The sequence below is a fragment of the Hypanus sabinus genome, chromosome 20 (genome assembly GCF_030144855.1).
Source record: "Hypanus sabinus isolate sHypSab1 chromosome 20, sHypSab1.hap1, whole genome shotgun sequence".
Lineage (NCBI taxonomy): Eukaryota > Metazoa > Chordata > Chondrichthyes > Myliobatiformes > Dasyatidae > Hypanus > Hypanus sabinus.
Window position 1 is genome coordinate 67,735,330 of NC_082725.1, and position 14,075 is coordinate 67,749,404.

Here is a 14,075-nt window from a genome sequence, read left to right on the forward strand (position 1 = left end):
CCCTCAGGTGCAGGTGCATAATTCACTGACGTAATTTCAAAGAAGAGCCAAGAGTGTCCTAGTTAAATCTTAAACACAAAGTACTCTGGAGAAGCTGTGGTCAAAGCAACACGTACAACACGCTGGAGGAACTCAGCAGTTGGGCAGCATCTGTGGAAACGAGCAGTCAACGTTTTGGGCGGAGACCCTTCATCAGGACTGAAGAGGGAGGGGGCAGGGGCCCTATAAAGAGGGTGGGAAGGAGAAGGCTGGTAGGTGCCAGGTGAAAAACCAATCAGAGGAAAGATCAGGGGATAGGCAGGAGAGCACCCATGCTGAGCTCGCCAATTTCATCGACTTTGCCTCTAACTTCCACCCAGCCCTCAAATACACTTGGTCCATCTCAGACGCTTCTCTTCTCTTTCTCGATCTCTCGGTCTCCATCTCTGGAGACAGACTGTCCACTGAAATATAACCATGTAACAATTACAGCACGGAAACAGGCCATCTCGGCCCTTCTAGTCTGTGCCGAACGCTTACTCTCACCTAGTCCCACTGGCCCGCATTCAGCCCATAACCCTCCATTCCTTTCCTGTCCATATACCTATCCAATTTTACTTTAAATGACAATACCGAACCTCACTCTACCACTACTACTGGAAGCTCATTCCACACAGCTACCACTCTCTGAGTAAAGAAATGCCACCTCATGTTACCCTAAAACTTTTGCCCCCTAACTCTCAACTCAGGTCCTCTTGTTTGAATCTCCCCTACTCTCAATAGAAAAAAGCCTATCCATGTCAACTCTATCTATCCCCCTCATAATTTTAAATACCCCTATCAAGTCCCCCCTCAACCTTCTACAAAGAATAAAGACCTAACTTGTTCAACCTTTCCCAGAAACTTAGGTGCTGAAACCCAGGTAACATTCTAGTAAATCTTCTCTGTACTCTCTCTATTTTGTTGATACCTTTCCCATAATTCGGTGACCAGAACTGTACACAATAGTCCAAATTCAGCCTTACCAATTTTAACATTACATCCTAACTCCTATACTCAATGCTCTGATTTATATAGGCCAGCATACCAAAAGCTTTCTTCACCACCGTATCCACATGAGATTCCACCTTCAGGGAACTATGCACCATTATTCCTAGGTCACTCTATTCTACTGCATTCTTCAATGCCCTACCACTTACCATGCATGTCCTATTTGGATTATTCCTACCAAAATGTAGCAACATTATCAAATGTAGCACACTTATCAACATTAAACTCCATTTGTCATCGTTCAGCTCACTCTTCTAACTGGCCTAAATCTCTCTGCAAGCTTTGAAAACCTCCTTCATTATCCACAATGTCTCCTATCTTAGTATTATCTGCATACTTACTAATCCAATTTACCACCCCATCATCCAGATCATTAATGTAAATGACAAACAACACTGGACCCAGTACAGATCCCTGAGGCACACCTCTCTCAAACTTTTAACCTTTCCTTTCAACCTAACAGGAACATAAAGATTTTGTACCCTCAAAATTTCACCTTTAAATGACCTCCATTTCTCTATTACATCCTTCCCATAAAACAAATTGTCCCAATTTTCTCCTTCCAAATCCTTTGGCATCTCCTCAAAGTTAGCCCTTCTCCAATAAAAAAACTTAACCCTGGGTCTAGTCCTATTCTTCTCCATAATTATATTGAAGCTAATGCTATTGTGATCACTGGACACGAAGTGCTCCCCAACACATACCTCTATCACCTGACCTATTTCATTCCCTAACAGAAGATCCAACACTGCCCCTTCTCTAGTTGGTACCTCTATATATTACTGCAAAAAACTATCCTGCACACATTTTACAACTCCAAATCATCCATCCCTTTACAGTATGGGCTTCCCAATCTATGTGTGGAAAATTAAAATCTCCCACAATCACAACCCTGTGCTTACTACAAATATCTGCTATTTCCTTGCAAATTTGCTCCTCCAATTCTCGCTCCCCATTAGCTGGTCATAATACACCCCTATAAGTGTTACTACACCTTTCCCATTCCTCAATTCCACCCAAATAGCCTCCCTAGACGAGCCTTCTAATCTATCCTGCCAGAGTACCGCTGTAATATTTTCTCTGACAAGCAACGAAACACCTCCCCCTCTTGTCCCTCTGATTCTATCACACCTGAAGCAACGAAATCCAGGAATATTTAGTCGCCAATCACACCCCTCCTGCAACCATGTTTCAGGAATAGCTACAACATAATATTTCCAGGCATCAATCCATGCTCTAAGCTCATCCACCTTTCTTACAATGCTCCTAGCATTAAAATAAATGCATTTAAGAAATTCTCCACCTCCCTCTCTGTTTATCTCCAACAGTACAAAGAACTTTACTGTCTTTTTCTTCCTTCTCCTATACATCTGTTCCTACACTCTGGTGCCCCTCCCTCCTCGTATCTAGTTTAAATCCACTGGAGCCTCTCTAGCAAACCTACCTGCAAGAATATTTGTCCCCCTCCAGTTCAGATATAAATTGTCCCACCGGAACAGGTCCCACCTTCCCTGGAAAACTGCCCAATTATCTATAAATCTGCAGCCCTCCCTCCTGCACCATGTCTTCAGCCACGTGTTGATCTGCACTATCTTACTATTTCTAAACCCACCTGCACGTGGCACTGGTAGCAATTCTGAGATTGCTATCCTGGAGGTCCTGTCCTTTAACTTGGCACCTAGTTCCCTAAACTCACCTTTCAGGACCTCCTCACTCTTCCCACCCACGTCATTGGTCCCTACATGGATCACCACATCCGGCTGCTCACCCTCCCTCTTGAGAATACTGAGAACTCGATCTGAGATATCGCAGACCCTGGCACCAGGGAGGCAACAGACCATCCAGGATTCTTGATCTCTTCCACAGAACCTCCTATCTGTCCCCCTGACTATCGAATCCCCTATCACTACTGCTCTCCTCTTTTCCCTCCTTCCCTTCTGAGCTGAGGGTCCAGTCTCAGTGCCAGAGACGCAACCACTGCAACTTGTCCCTGGTAGGTCAACCCCACCAACAGTATCCAAAACGGTATACTTGTTGTTGATGGGAACGGCCACAGGGGTGCTCTGCTCTTCCCGTCTATTCCCCTTCCCTCTCCTGACAGTCACCCAACTACCTGTCTCCTGACTCCTAGGGGTGACCATCTCCCTGAAACTCCTGTCTATTTCTGCCTCTGCCTCCTGAATGATCTGAAGTTCATCCAGCTCCAGTTCCCTAACACAGTTTGTCAGGAGCTGCAGCTGGATGCACCTTTTACAGGTGTAGACATCAGGGGCAACAGTGCTCGCCCTGACTTCCCACATACTGCAAACGGACACTCAACTGCCCTAACTGCTGCCTCCATTACCTACTCCTAATCTAATTAGATTAATTAAAGGAGCTTACCTGGCCTTACCTCACCTGGAGTGAAGCTCGTACTCAGCCTCTGCTCGCTTTTGAAATTCCCCCGCTGATCTCAGAGGCGGACTTTCACACGCTTGTGCTGTTGTGCCCCATTCAAACCTCGCCTCTGCCTGTTCTCGCCCAAGCCTGATTGAGCCAAAGCCAACCCACTCTGCCTCAGTCCACTCCGACGATGGCTACTGTATATGGCGGTCTTTCTTTTAAACCTTTGGCGCGCTACGTCACGTGCCTGTGCAATCTAGCCTCTTTGCCCCGATCAGTTAAAAAAAACCAGCTTCTATAAACCCACTGAGTCTCATAACTACCTCAACTATACCTCTTCCCACCATGCCAAATGCAAAAATGCTATTCCCTATTCCCAGTTCCTCCGTCTCCACCACATCTGCTCCCAGGATGAGGCTTTCTGTTACAGGACATCTCAAATGTATTCTTTCTTTAAGGATTGTGGTTTCCCTTCTGCCGTCATCAATGATGCCCTCATCTGCATCTCCTCCATTTCCCGCACTTCGGCCCTCACCCCATCCTCCCGTCACCACAACAGGGACAGAGTTCCCCTTGTCCTCACCTATCACCCCACCAGCCTCCTGATCCAGCATATTATCCTCCGCAACTTCCACCACCTTCAACAGGACCACACCACTAAGGACATCTTTCCCTCTCTACCCCTCTCTGCTTTTCGCAGGGATTGTTCCCTCCATGACTCCCTGGTCCACACGTCCCTCCCCACAGATCTCCCACCTGGCACTTATCCCTGCAAGCATAAGTACTACACCTGTCCCTACACCTCCTCTCTTACCACCATTCAGGGCCCCAAACAGTCCTTCCAGGTGAGGCAACACTTCACTTGTGAGTCTGCTAGGGTCATCTATTGCATCCGGTGCTCCCAGTGCAGTCTCCTCTACATCGACGAGACCCGACACAGATTGGGGGACCGCTTTGTCAAGCACCTCCGCTCCGTCCGCCACAACAGACAGGATGTCCCGGTTGCCACTGTTACGTACCCCGTAACTAGGTCACTTACCAGCAAAGATAGAGAGGTCCGTTGAAGTCTGATGGTACTATTTTTAAAAGTCTTTATTTATAAAGGGGCACAAAAATAAGATTAATATAAACATTCCGATAATATACGTAGTCACTACTCAATCTAAAAGCGCGGGTCTAATAATAAAATAATAACCATCAATAAGAAACAGCCCGATCATTTGTCTAGGGGATAATATATTGTCCGATGGAAACATAAAAGTCACTCAGTTCCTGCAGGCTTCAGCCTTTGGGGACCGCTGGGTTTTCACTTGTTGGAGAGAGAGTGAGATTGGTGAGAAAAGGAACTTGGCCGGGTCTTTTATGAAGCGAATCCATTGAATCAGGGGAGCGGGCTTCCCCGTTGTTAGCTAAAAGCTGGTTTCCGTGGTTCCCGTCGCTGATTCCAGCAACGGAATCGAACGCAGGTGACTTCCTTCAAATGGCTTCCCGCTACTACGGGATCGTTAGCTTTTCTTCTGGTGCGTCTAAAGGGGTTGTTCCCCCAGACCCTCTTTTATACTTCCTCATGGGGTCTCAGATGTCAATCAGGTTGGGATGATACAATCTCTCTCTCAACCAGCCCACTTTGCCCGAGGGCTTGCACGTAGCATAGTCCCCAATCCACAAACGTGGTCTCCAGGAGACAATGGTCAATGTTGCGTTATTTCGCATCGCTGGGGAACGAGGCATTCGGCACGTCTCTCTCTCCCATTTCCTGGGTCTACTGACCCCCCCCCAACTAGTGCTCTTGCGATTCTTACAAAGGAGGGGGCTGCGGACATAACACCACCCACTTCAACTCTGCTTCACATTCCCATTCGGATATGTCCATACATGGCCTCCACTACTGCCATGATGAGGCCAAACTCAGACTGGAGGAGCAACACCTCATATAGCGTCTGGGTAGACTCCAGCTCCTTGGTATGAACATTGAATTCTCTAACTTCTGGTAATTCATTGAATTCTCTAACTTCTGGTAATTCCCTCCCTCTCCCTTCCCCCATCCCAGTTTCACTCTGCCTCCTCCTCCAGCTGCCTATCACCTCTCTTATGATTCCGCCTTCTTCTACCCATAGTGCTTTCCCCTTACATTCCTTCTTCACCTCTCTTGCCTATCCCCTCCCTGCTTCCCCTCCCCCACCCCTTGATCTTTCCCCTTACTGGTTTTTCAGCTGCACCTCCAGCCTTCTCCTTCCCACCCTCCCCCCACCTTCTTTATAGGGCCCCACCCCCTCCCTCTTCAGTCCTGACAAAGGGTCTCAGCCTGAAATGTTGACTGTTCATCTCCACGGATGCTGCCCGACCTGCTGAGTTCCTCCAGCATGTTGTAAGTGTTCCTAGTTAAATCTGCCTAGTTAATTCAGAATACCAGTACAAATTCAAAGGTCATATCTACCAAGTTTGCAATATACAAAATCCTATGTGTGACCATGCTACAGTATCATTCATTAAGATACTAAATAAAACACACTTGCTTTCATTGGTCAGAAACTTACAGAAGTTAGGATGCCTTGTTACATCTTGTTGGTGAGACTACATTGTAGTATTGTGTGTACTTTTGATCACCCTCCCATATGAAGCTGGAAAGGTTGCAGAAAAGGTTCACTTGAATGTTACCATAACTAAAGGCTTGAGTTATAAGAAGCTGGACTGTGCTCCATGGGGTAGGGGGCACAATTGTGACCTTGTATAGGTATGCAAAATCACAAGGGCATAGGTAAGTTGGATGGTTATAGTCTTTTACCAGGGTAGAATGGGTTCTAAATCTAAAAGGTATAGATTTCAGATGAGATTTAAAGGGGATCTGGGGGGCAGGCTTTTGCACAGGAGTTGGTATGTATATGCAGTGAACTGCCAGAGGAAGCTATAGCAGGTACAATTACACTTAAAAGGCAATCAGACTTGTACATACATAGATAGAGAAGACTTAAAGATATTTGGGTGAAAGAGAAACAAATGGGACTGACATCATGGTCAGTGTGGACAAATTGGGCTAAAGAGCCTGTTTCTGTGCTGCTGAATTCCAAACCAGATTTCCAGTGCACTTCCTAGTCAGGGCCAGCCACAGCATGGCAGTGTAGCACGTAGTGCGGCTGCCTCCTGAGCATTTTGTGTGTGTTATTTGGTGGAACATTGGAGACTCCTGTTTTTGAAATTTATTCTCTCTGGATTGAAATAATTGAAAATAGGCATACCAAAGGCTTTAGAAATAAGCTGCTAACTGGAGAGCATTTCCAAATAATTAGTTACTAATGCATGCTCTTCAATAAGGCAGAAAAATCTATATGGGGTTATAGAGGAGTGGTCTGATTCAGCAAAAGGTAAAGGAATGACATCAGGGGCATGTCCTTGTTTGAGAGAAAAGTGGTGAGGTGGTGCCCATGTAGACTAGGGCCAAAGAATGGTAATGAAGGTTTTCAAAGGTAGAGCAGTGAGACCAACTATATAAGGAAGGCTCCTATATCGGGAATAGGGAGAAGAAAGATCAATCATTTGGCCAGTGGGATATTCCATATTTTGATGTTGAGAAAAGTAGTTTTGGTGAGTACTAATCCATAAGGAATGAAATGATATGATTCAGGAATTGTTAGCATAACAAGTGGATACAGTATTTGATTTGATGTCATAAAGCTGATACATTGAAGTTGCTGATTTGAATTAATGATGGTTTTGTGTGGTCATATACTTAAGGTAAGCCAACATAGTTGGTGTCCCACGGTGTGCTTGGAAGAATGAGCATCTGAGACCCTGTTTTAAATTGAACCTCTTCATATGTGAGATTATTGAATCAGGAAATTGCTTATACTAAAATTTTACAAAATGTGAGTGCAGGGAAGAGTTGGAGAGAAAGAGAAATTGAATTGGTGCAGGAGCAGGCATATTTTAAACATGAATCAATTTCAGGCTCAGTGTGAACAAGTTAAGAGGAGTGTAAAAAGGTGACTATGGAAGTAAAAAAATAGAAAAGTCAGTACCAGGATTCACAGACTGATGGTGTATAAGATGATGAGAGGCATTGATCGTGTGGATAGTCAGAGGCTTTTTCCCAGGGCTGAAATGGTTGCCACAAGAGGACACAGGTTTGAGGTGCTGTAGAGTAGGTACAGAGGAGGTAGACAATAGACAATAGACAATAGATGCAGAAGTAGACCATTCGGCCCTTCGAGCCTGCACCGCCATTCTGAGATCATGGCTGATCAATTACTATCAATATCCGGTTCCTGCCTTGTTCCCATATCCCTTGATTCCCCTATCCATAAGATACCTATCTAGCTCCTTCTTGAAAGCATCCAGAGAATTGACCTCCACTACCTTCCGAGGCAGTGCATTCCAGACCCCCACAACTCTCTGGGAGAAGAAGTTTTTCCTTAACTCTGTCCTAAATGACCTACCCCTTATTCTCAAACCATGCCCTCTGGTACTGGACTCTCCCAGCATCTGGAACATATTTCCTGCCTCTATCTTGTCCAATCCCTTAATAATCTTATATGTTTCAATCAGATCCCCTCTCAATCTCCTTAATTCCAGCATGTACAAGCCCAGTCTCTCTAACCTCTCTGCGTAAGACAGTCCAGACATCCCAGGAATTAACCTCGTGAATCTACGCTGCACTTCCTCTATAGCCAGGATGTCCTTCCTTAACCCTGGAGACCAAAACTGTACACAATACTCCAGGTGTGGTCTCACCAGGGCCCTGTACAAATGCAAGAGGATTTCCTTGCTCTTGTACTCAATTCCCTTTGTAATAAAGGCCAACATTCCATTAGCCTTCTTCACTGCCTGCTGCACTTGCTCATTCACCTTCAGTGATTGATGAACAAGGACTCCGAGATCTCTTTGTATTTCTCCCTTACCCAACTCTACACTATTCAGATAATAATCTGCCTTCCTGTTCTTACTCCCAAAGTGGATAACCCCACACTTATTCACATTAAGCGCCATCTGCCAAGTATCTGCCCACTCACCCAGCCTATCCAAGTCACCCTGAATTCTCCTAACATCCTCATCACATGTCACACTGCCACCCAGCTTAGTATCATCAGCAAATTTGCTGATGTTATTTTTTATGCCTTCGTCCAAATCGTTAACGTAAATGGTAGACAGCTGTGGTCCCAATACCGAGCCCTGTGTCACCCCGCTACTCACCACCTGCCATTCCGAGAAACACCCATTCACTGCTACCCTTTGCTTTCTATCTGCCAACCAGTTTTCTATCCACGTCAATCCCTTCCCCCTGATGCCCTGAGCTTTGATTTTACCCACCAATCTTCTGTGTGGGACCTTATCAAATGCCTTCTGAAAATCGAGGTACACTACATCCACTGGATCTCCCCCATCTAACTACCTGGTTACATCCTCGAAAAATTCCAACAGATTAGTCAAGCATGATTTACCGTTGGTAAATCCATGCTGGCTCGGCCCAATCCTATCACTGCTATCTAGATATGTCACTATTTCATCTTTAATAATGGACTCTAGCATCTTTCCCACCACCAATGTCAGGCTGACAGGTCGATAGTTCTCTGTTTTCTCCCTCCCTCCTTTCTTAAAAAGTGGGATAACATTAGCCATTCTCCAATCCTCAGGAACTGATCCTGAATCTAAGGAACATTGGAAAATGAGTTTGGAAAACTCATTGGAAAACCAGTGCATCCGCAATTTCCAGGGCCACCTCCTTTAGTACCCTAGGGTGCAGACCATCTGGATCTGGGGATTTGTCAGCCTTCAGTCCCATCAGTCTTCTCATCACCATTTCCTTCCGAATGTCAATCCGATTCATTTCCTCTGTTACCCTATGTCCTTGGCCCATCCATACATCTGGGAGATTGCTTGTGTCTTCCGTCGTGAAAACAGATCTAAAGTACTCATTAAATTCTTCTGCCATTTCTCTGTTTCCCATAATAATTTCACCCAATTCATTCTTCAAGGGTCCAACATTGTTCTTAACTATCTTCTTTCTCTTCACATACCTAACAAAGCTTTTGCTATCTTCCTTTATATTCCTGGCTAGCTTGTGTTCGTACCTCATTTTTTCTCCCCATATTGTCTTTTTAGTTAAGTTCTGTTGTTCCTTAAAAACTTCCCAATCATCTGTCCTCCCACTCACCTTAGCTCTATCATATTTCCTTTTTTTTAATGCTATGCAATCTCTGACTTCCTTTGACAACCATTGTGGCCCCTTTCCCCCCTTTGAATCCTTCCTTCTCTGGGGGATGAACTGATTTTGCACCTTGTGCATTATTCCCATGAATACCTGCCATTGCTGTTCCACTGTCTTTTCTGCTAGGATATCCGTCCAGTCAACTTTGGCCAGCTCCTCCCTCATGGCTCTATAGTTTCCCCTGTTCAACTGCAACACTGACACCTCCGAGCTGCCCTTATCCTTCTCAAATTGCAGATAAAAGCTTATCATATTGTGATCACTACCTCCTAATGGCTCCTTTACTGCGAGATCGCTTATCAAATCCTGTTCATTATATAACACTAAATCCAGAATAGTCTTGTCCCTGGTCGGCTCTCGTACAAGCTGTTCCAAGAATGCATCCCGTAGGTCTCTACAAACTCCCTATCCTGTGGTCCAGCACTAACCTGATTCTCCCAGTACACCTGCATGTTGAAATCTCCCATAACTACTGCGACATTACCTTTGCCACATGCCAATGTTAATTCCCTATTCAACTTGCACCCAATATCTATGCTACTGTTTGGTGGCCTGTAGACAACACCCATTTGGGTCCTTTTGCCCTTACTGTTCCTCAGTTCTATCCACACAGACTCTACTTCTCCTGACCCTATGTCCCCCCTTGCAAAGGGCTGAATCTCATTCCTCACCAACAGGGACACCCCACCCCCTCTGTCCACATTTCTGTCCCTACGATAGCACGTGCACATTCATTTCCCAGGTCTGATCTCCCTGCAACCATGTCTCCGTTATCCCAACAACATCATAGTTACCTATTCACACCTGAGCTTCAAGCTCATCTGCCTTATTTCTGACACCGTGCATTCAGATATAGAATTTTTAACCCATTTCTCCTCTCTCTGTTTGAATCACTGCCTATTGTGCTTAACCCAGCTCCCTGAACTCCCATCGGGCTATACGCCCCTGGAATTTTGTTGTCCTTCCTAAATTTACTTATTCTTTCAACACATTTAACTCCATGTTCCATCAGACCATCCCTCTGTACATGTGTCCTCCTTATCACTTGTTCCGCCTCACCTTCCTCTACTACACACTTAATATTCCAGAACCGTGTAGTCCCCACCTGTCCTTTATTCTTCCTCTCGCTACCCTCTCTCACATTCTGGATCCCCGCCCCCTGCAAATTTAGTTTAAACCCCCCCCAAGAAGCACTAGCAAACTTCCCTGCAAGAATGTTAGTACCGCTCCAGTTCAGGTGTAAACCGTCCCTTTGGAACAGATCCCACCTTCCCTGGAACAAAGCCCAATTATCTACAAACCTGAAGCCCTCCCTCCTGCACCATCCTCTCAGCCACGTATTAATCTGTATAGTCTTTCTGTTCCTTGCCTCACTCGCATGTGGCACAGGTAGAAATCCTGAGATTGTTACCCTGGAGGTCCTGCTCTTCAGCTTTGCACCTAACCCCCTGAACTCCCTACGCAAGACCCCCTCACTCATCCTACCCACGTCATTGGTCCCTACATGGACCACAACATCTGGATTCTTGCCCTCCGTCTCGAGAATAACCTGCACCCGATCTGAGATGTCTCGGACCCCTGGCACCAGGGAAGCAACATACCATCTGAGACTCCCGATCTTCCCCACAAAATCTCCTATCCGCCCCCCTGACTATAGAATCCCCTATCACTACCGCTCTCTTCTCTTCCCTCCTCCCCTTCCTAGTCGAGGGTCCAACCTCAGTGCCAGAGACAGGACCACTGCAGCTTGTTCCTGGTAGGTCATCCCCACCAACAGTATCCAAAGCGGTATACTTATTTTTGATGGGAACGGCCACAGGTGTGCTCTGCTCTCTCTGTCTGCTCCCCCTGCCTCTCTTGACCGTCACCCATTTGCCTACCTCCTGTCTTTTCGGTGTGACTACCTCCTGATAACTCTTATCTATCTCTGCCTCTGCCTCCCGAATGATCCGTAGTTCATCCAGCTCCTGCTCCAATTCCCTAACTCGGTCTGATAGGAGCTGCAGCTGGATGCACCTATTGCAGGTGTGGTCATCAGGGACAACTGTGTTGACTCTGACCTCCCACATACTGCATACCAAGCACACCACTGCTGTAACTGTCTCCCCCATTACCTGATCCCAGATTAGTCAGAATAAATGAAAAACAGGCTTCTTGTCGAAGTCTTCTTGCGCCGAAGCCCGCTGAGCCAAAGCCCAGCACTCTGCTCCTGCGCACTCCGCTGCTCGCACCGACGCTGCCCACTCCTGAAAGTGGGTCGCTTTTTAAATGTCAGGGGTAAGTTTTTTACTCAGAGAGTGGTGAGTGCGTGGAATGGGCTGCCATCAACGGTGGTGGAGGCAGATACGATAGGGTCTTTTAAGAGACTTTTGGATAGGTACATGGAGCTTAGAAAAATAGAGGGCTATGGGTAAGCCTAGTAATTTCTAAGATAGGGACGCGTTTGGCACAACTTTGTGGGCTGAAGGGCCTGTATTGTGCTGTAGGTTTTCTATGTTTCTATGTCATGCAGAAGTTGGCACTAGAAAACAGGAGAAGGAACACTGGTAATACCAAGTGTTTGAAACAGATTGAGTAGTTGCAATGTGAACTCACCACTCAGAGAAGAATGAAATGTACATTTGGACTGAGGATTAATGATGATGATAATGTTGACTGGGGTGATTTGGCAAATGAAGTGACACACTACAACAATGAGGATGATTGGGGTTATAGCATGCTTCCTCTGCAGCCTTGGCTTCAATTAATCTAGGACGCTCTGGATCTAGGGAGACTGGTTGTGTCATTGCATTCCACTCCTTTTAACATGAACCAATTAAGTGCTAGAGCCTTAATTTTTACCAGAGTATGGGCTGGGGACCAATCCTAGAGAAGTTTTACAGTGCATTTGGCAACACAGTAACATGAGGTCATGGGGGGTGGGGGGGGAAGAACAGACTCCGTACAGAAGGGGCACCACGTTAATTTGGTTAGTGCAATGCCAACACAGCTCAGGACATCGGGGTTTGGAATTCAATTCTGACGCCTTCTGCAAGAAATTTGAATGTCCTTCCCACGAGTGTGAGTGTCTCCTCTGGGTGCTCCATTTTCCTCCCATGTTTCAAAGACATACCAGTTAGTAGATTAATTGTTCAAGATATATTGTCCTTTGATTAGGCTAGGGTTAAATAGATGGATTTTAGCAGATGGTAAGCCTTTACCATCAAAGTTCCTAAGGTAAAAGTTTACCTGAAAACGTCCTCAGAAGGGAACAGGAATGTGTATGAGTTAGCCAAACCAGGAGTGAGATCTGAAATGGGATGGAGCCTGGATATAAAGGGGATGATGACACAGATATCAACAAAGAGGATACCTATCAATTTATTCCAGGGACAGAAACAGGATCAGGAATTAACAAAGGTACAAGGGGGGGGGGTGAATTCTGAAGAATATGGAAAATATCCAAGAATATAGTTATTGGATGGGATTGATTATACCTAATAATGACAGATTTGTGGTAATGGAAGGTGAAAGTATTGGTGCCATGACATTTATGAGTATCAAGGAGTGGGCAGGATTACAGAAAGGTTGAAGGATGTGTGTTGTAGGCAAGAATGCAGGGTGATTAGAACATTATTGTAAGCATTTGTGCCCAGCGTAATCCATATTGAGACCAGTTTGTTTCCACCAAGTTGGTTGGTAGCATAATAATTAACTGAAACTATTTGGAGAGAATCAATGTCATTTTGTAGCTGAGGTTCACAGAACAAACTGCTGAGATAATGATGTTCTTAGTTCTGATTGTCAGTCAACTGGGAGTTTGAGGATGAAGGAGCAATGCTCCCCATTAAGTGAAGCAGCTGCTTCCCATTTGGGGAAAGTTAAAGCTGGGCAACTCCCGATGCAGAACTGGGACAATGAAAGGGTCGAATGGGAGGTAGCATTGTTCACCAGATCTTGTGCAAATAAAGCAGGTGACGGAAGTGTTACATTTAGGAAACACATCAAAAATAGTAGTTGTTTAGGTAAGTACAGAGCCAGAATCAGATTTATTATCACTGGCATATGATGACAAATTTGTTATTTATCTTCAGCAGTTTGGGCCTGACATATATAGATTCCAAAAATAAATAAGGCAAAAGAAATATCAGGTCATGTGGACCATTCAGAATCCTGATAGCAAAGAGGAAGAAATTGTGAGTGTGTCTTCAGGTTCCTACTTTCTCTTTGATGATAGAAACAAGAGGGCATGTCTAAGAAGGTCAAGGTCTTAGTGACTGATGCCGCCTTTCTGAGACACTTCCTTTTCCAGATGGAGGAGAGAAATGCCTGTGATGGAGCTGGCTGAGTCTATAAGCCTCTTGTGTGTTGGAGGCTCCATCCCGGGCAATGATGAAACCAGTCAGAATGCTCTCCTCCATACATCTGTGAAATTTGTAAGAAACTTTGTAAAGTACCAAATCTCTTCAAATTTATAATGAAG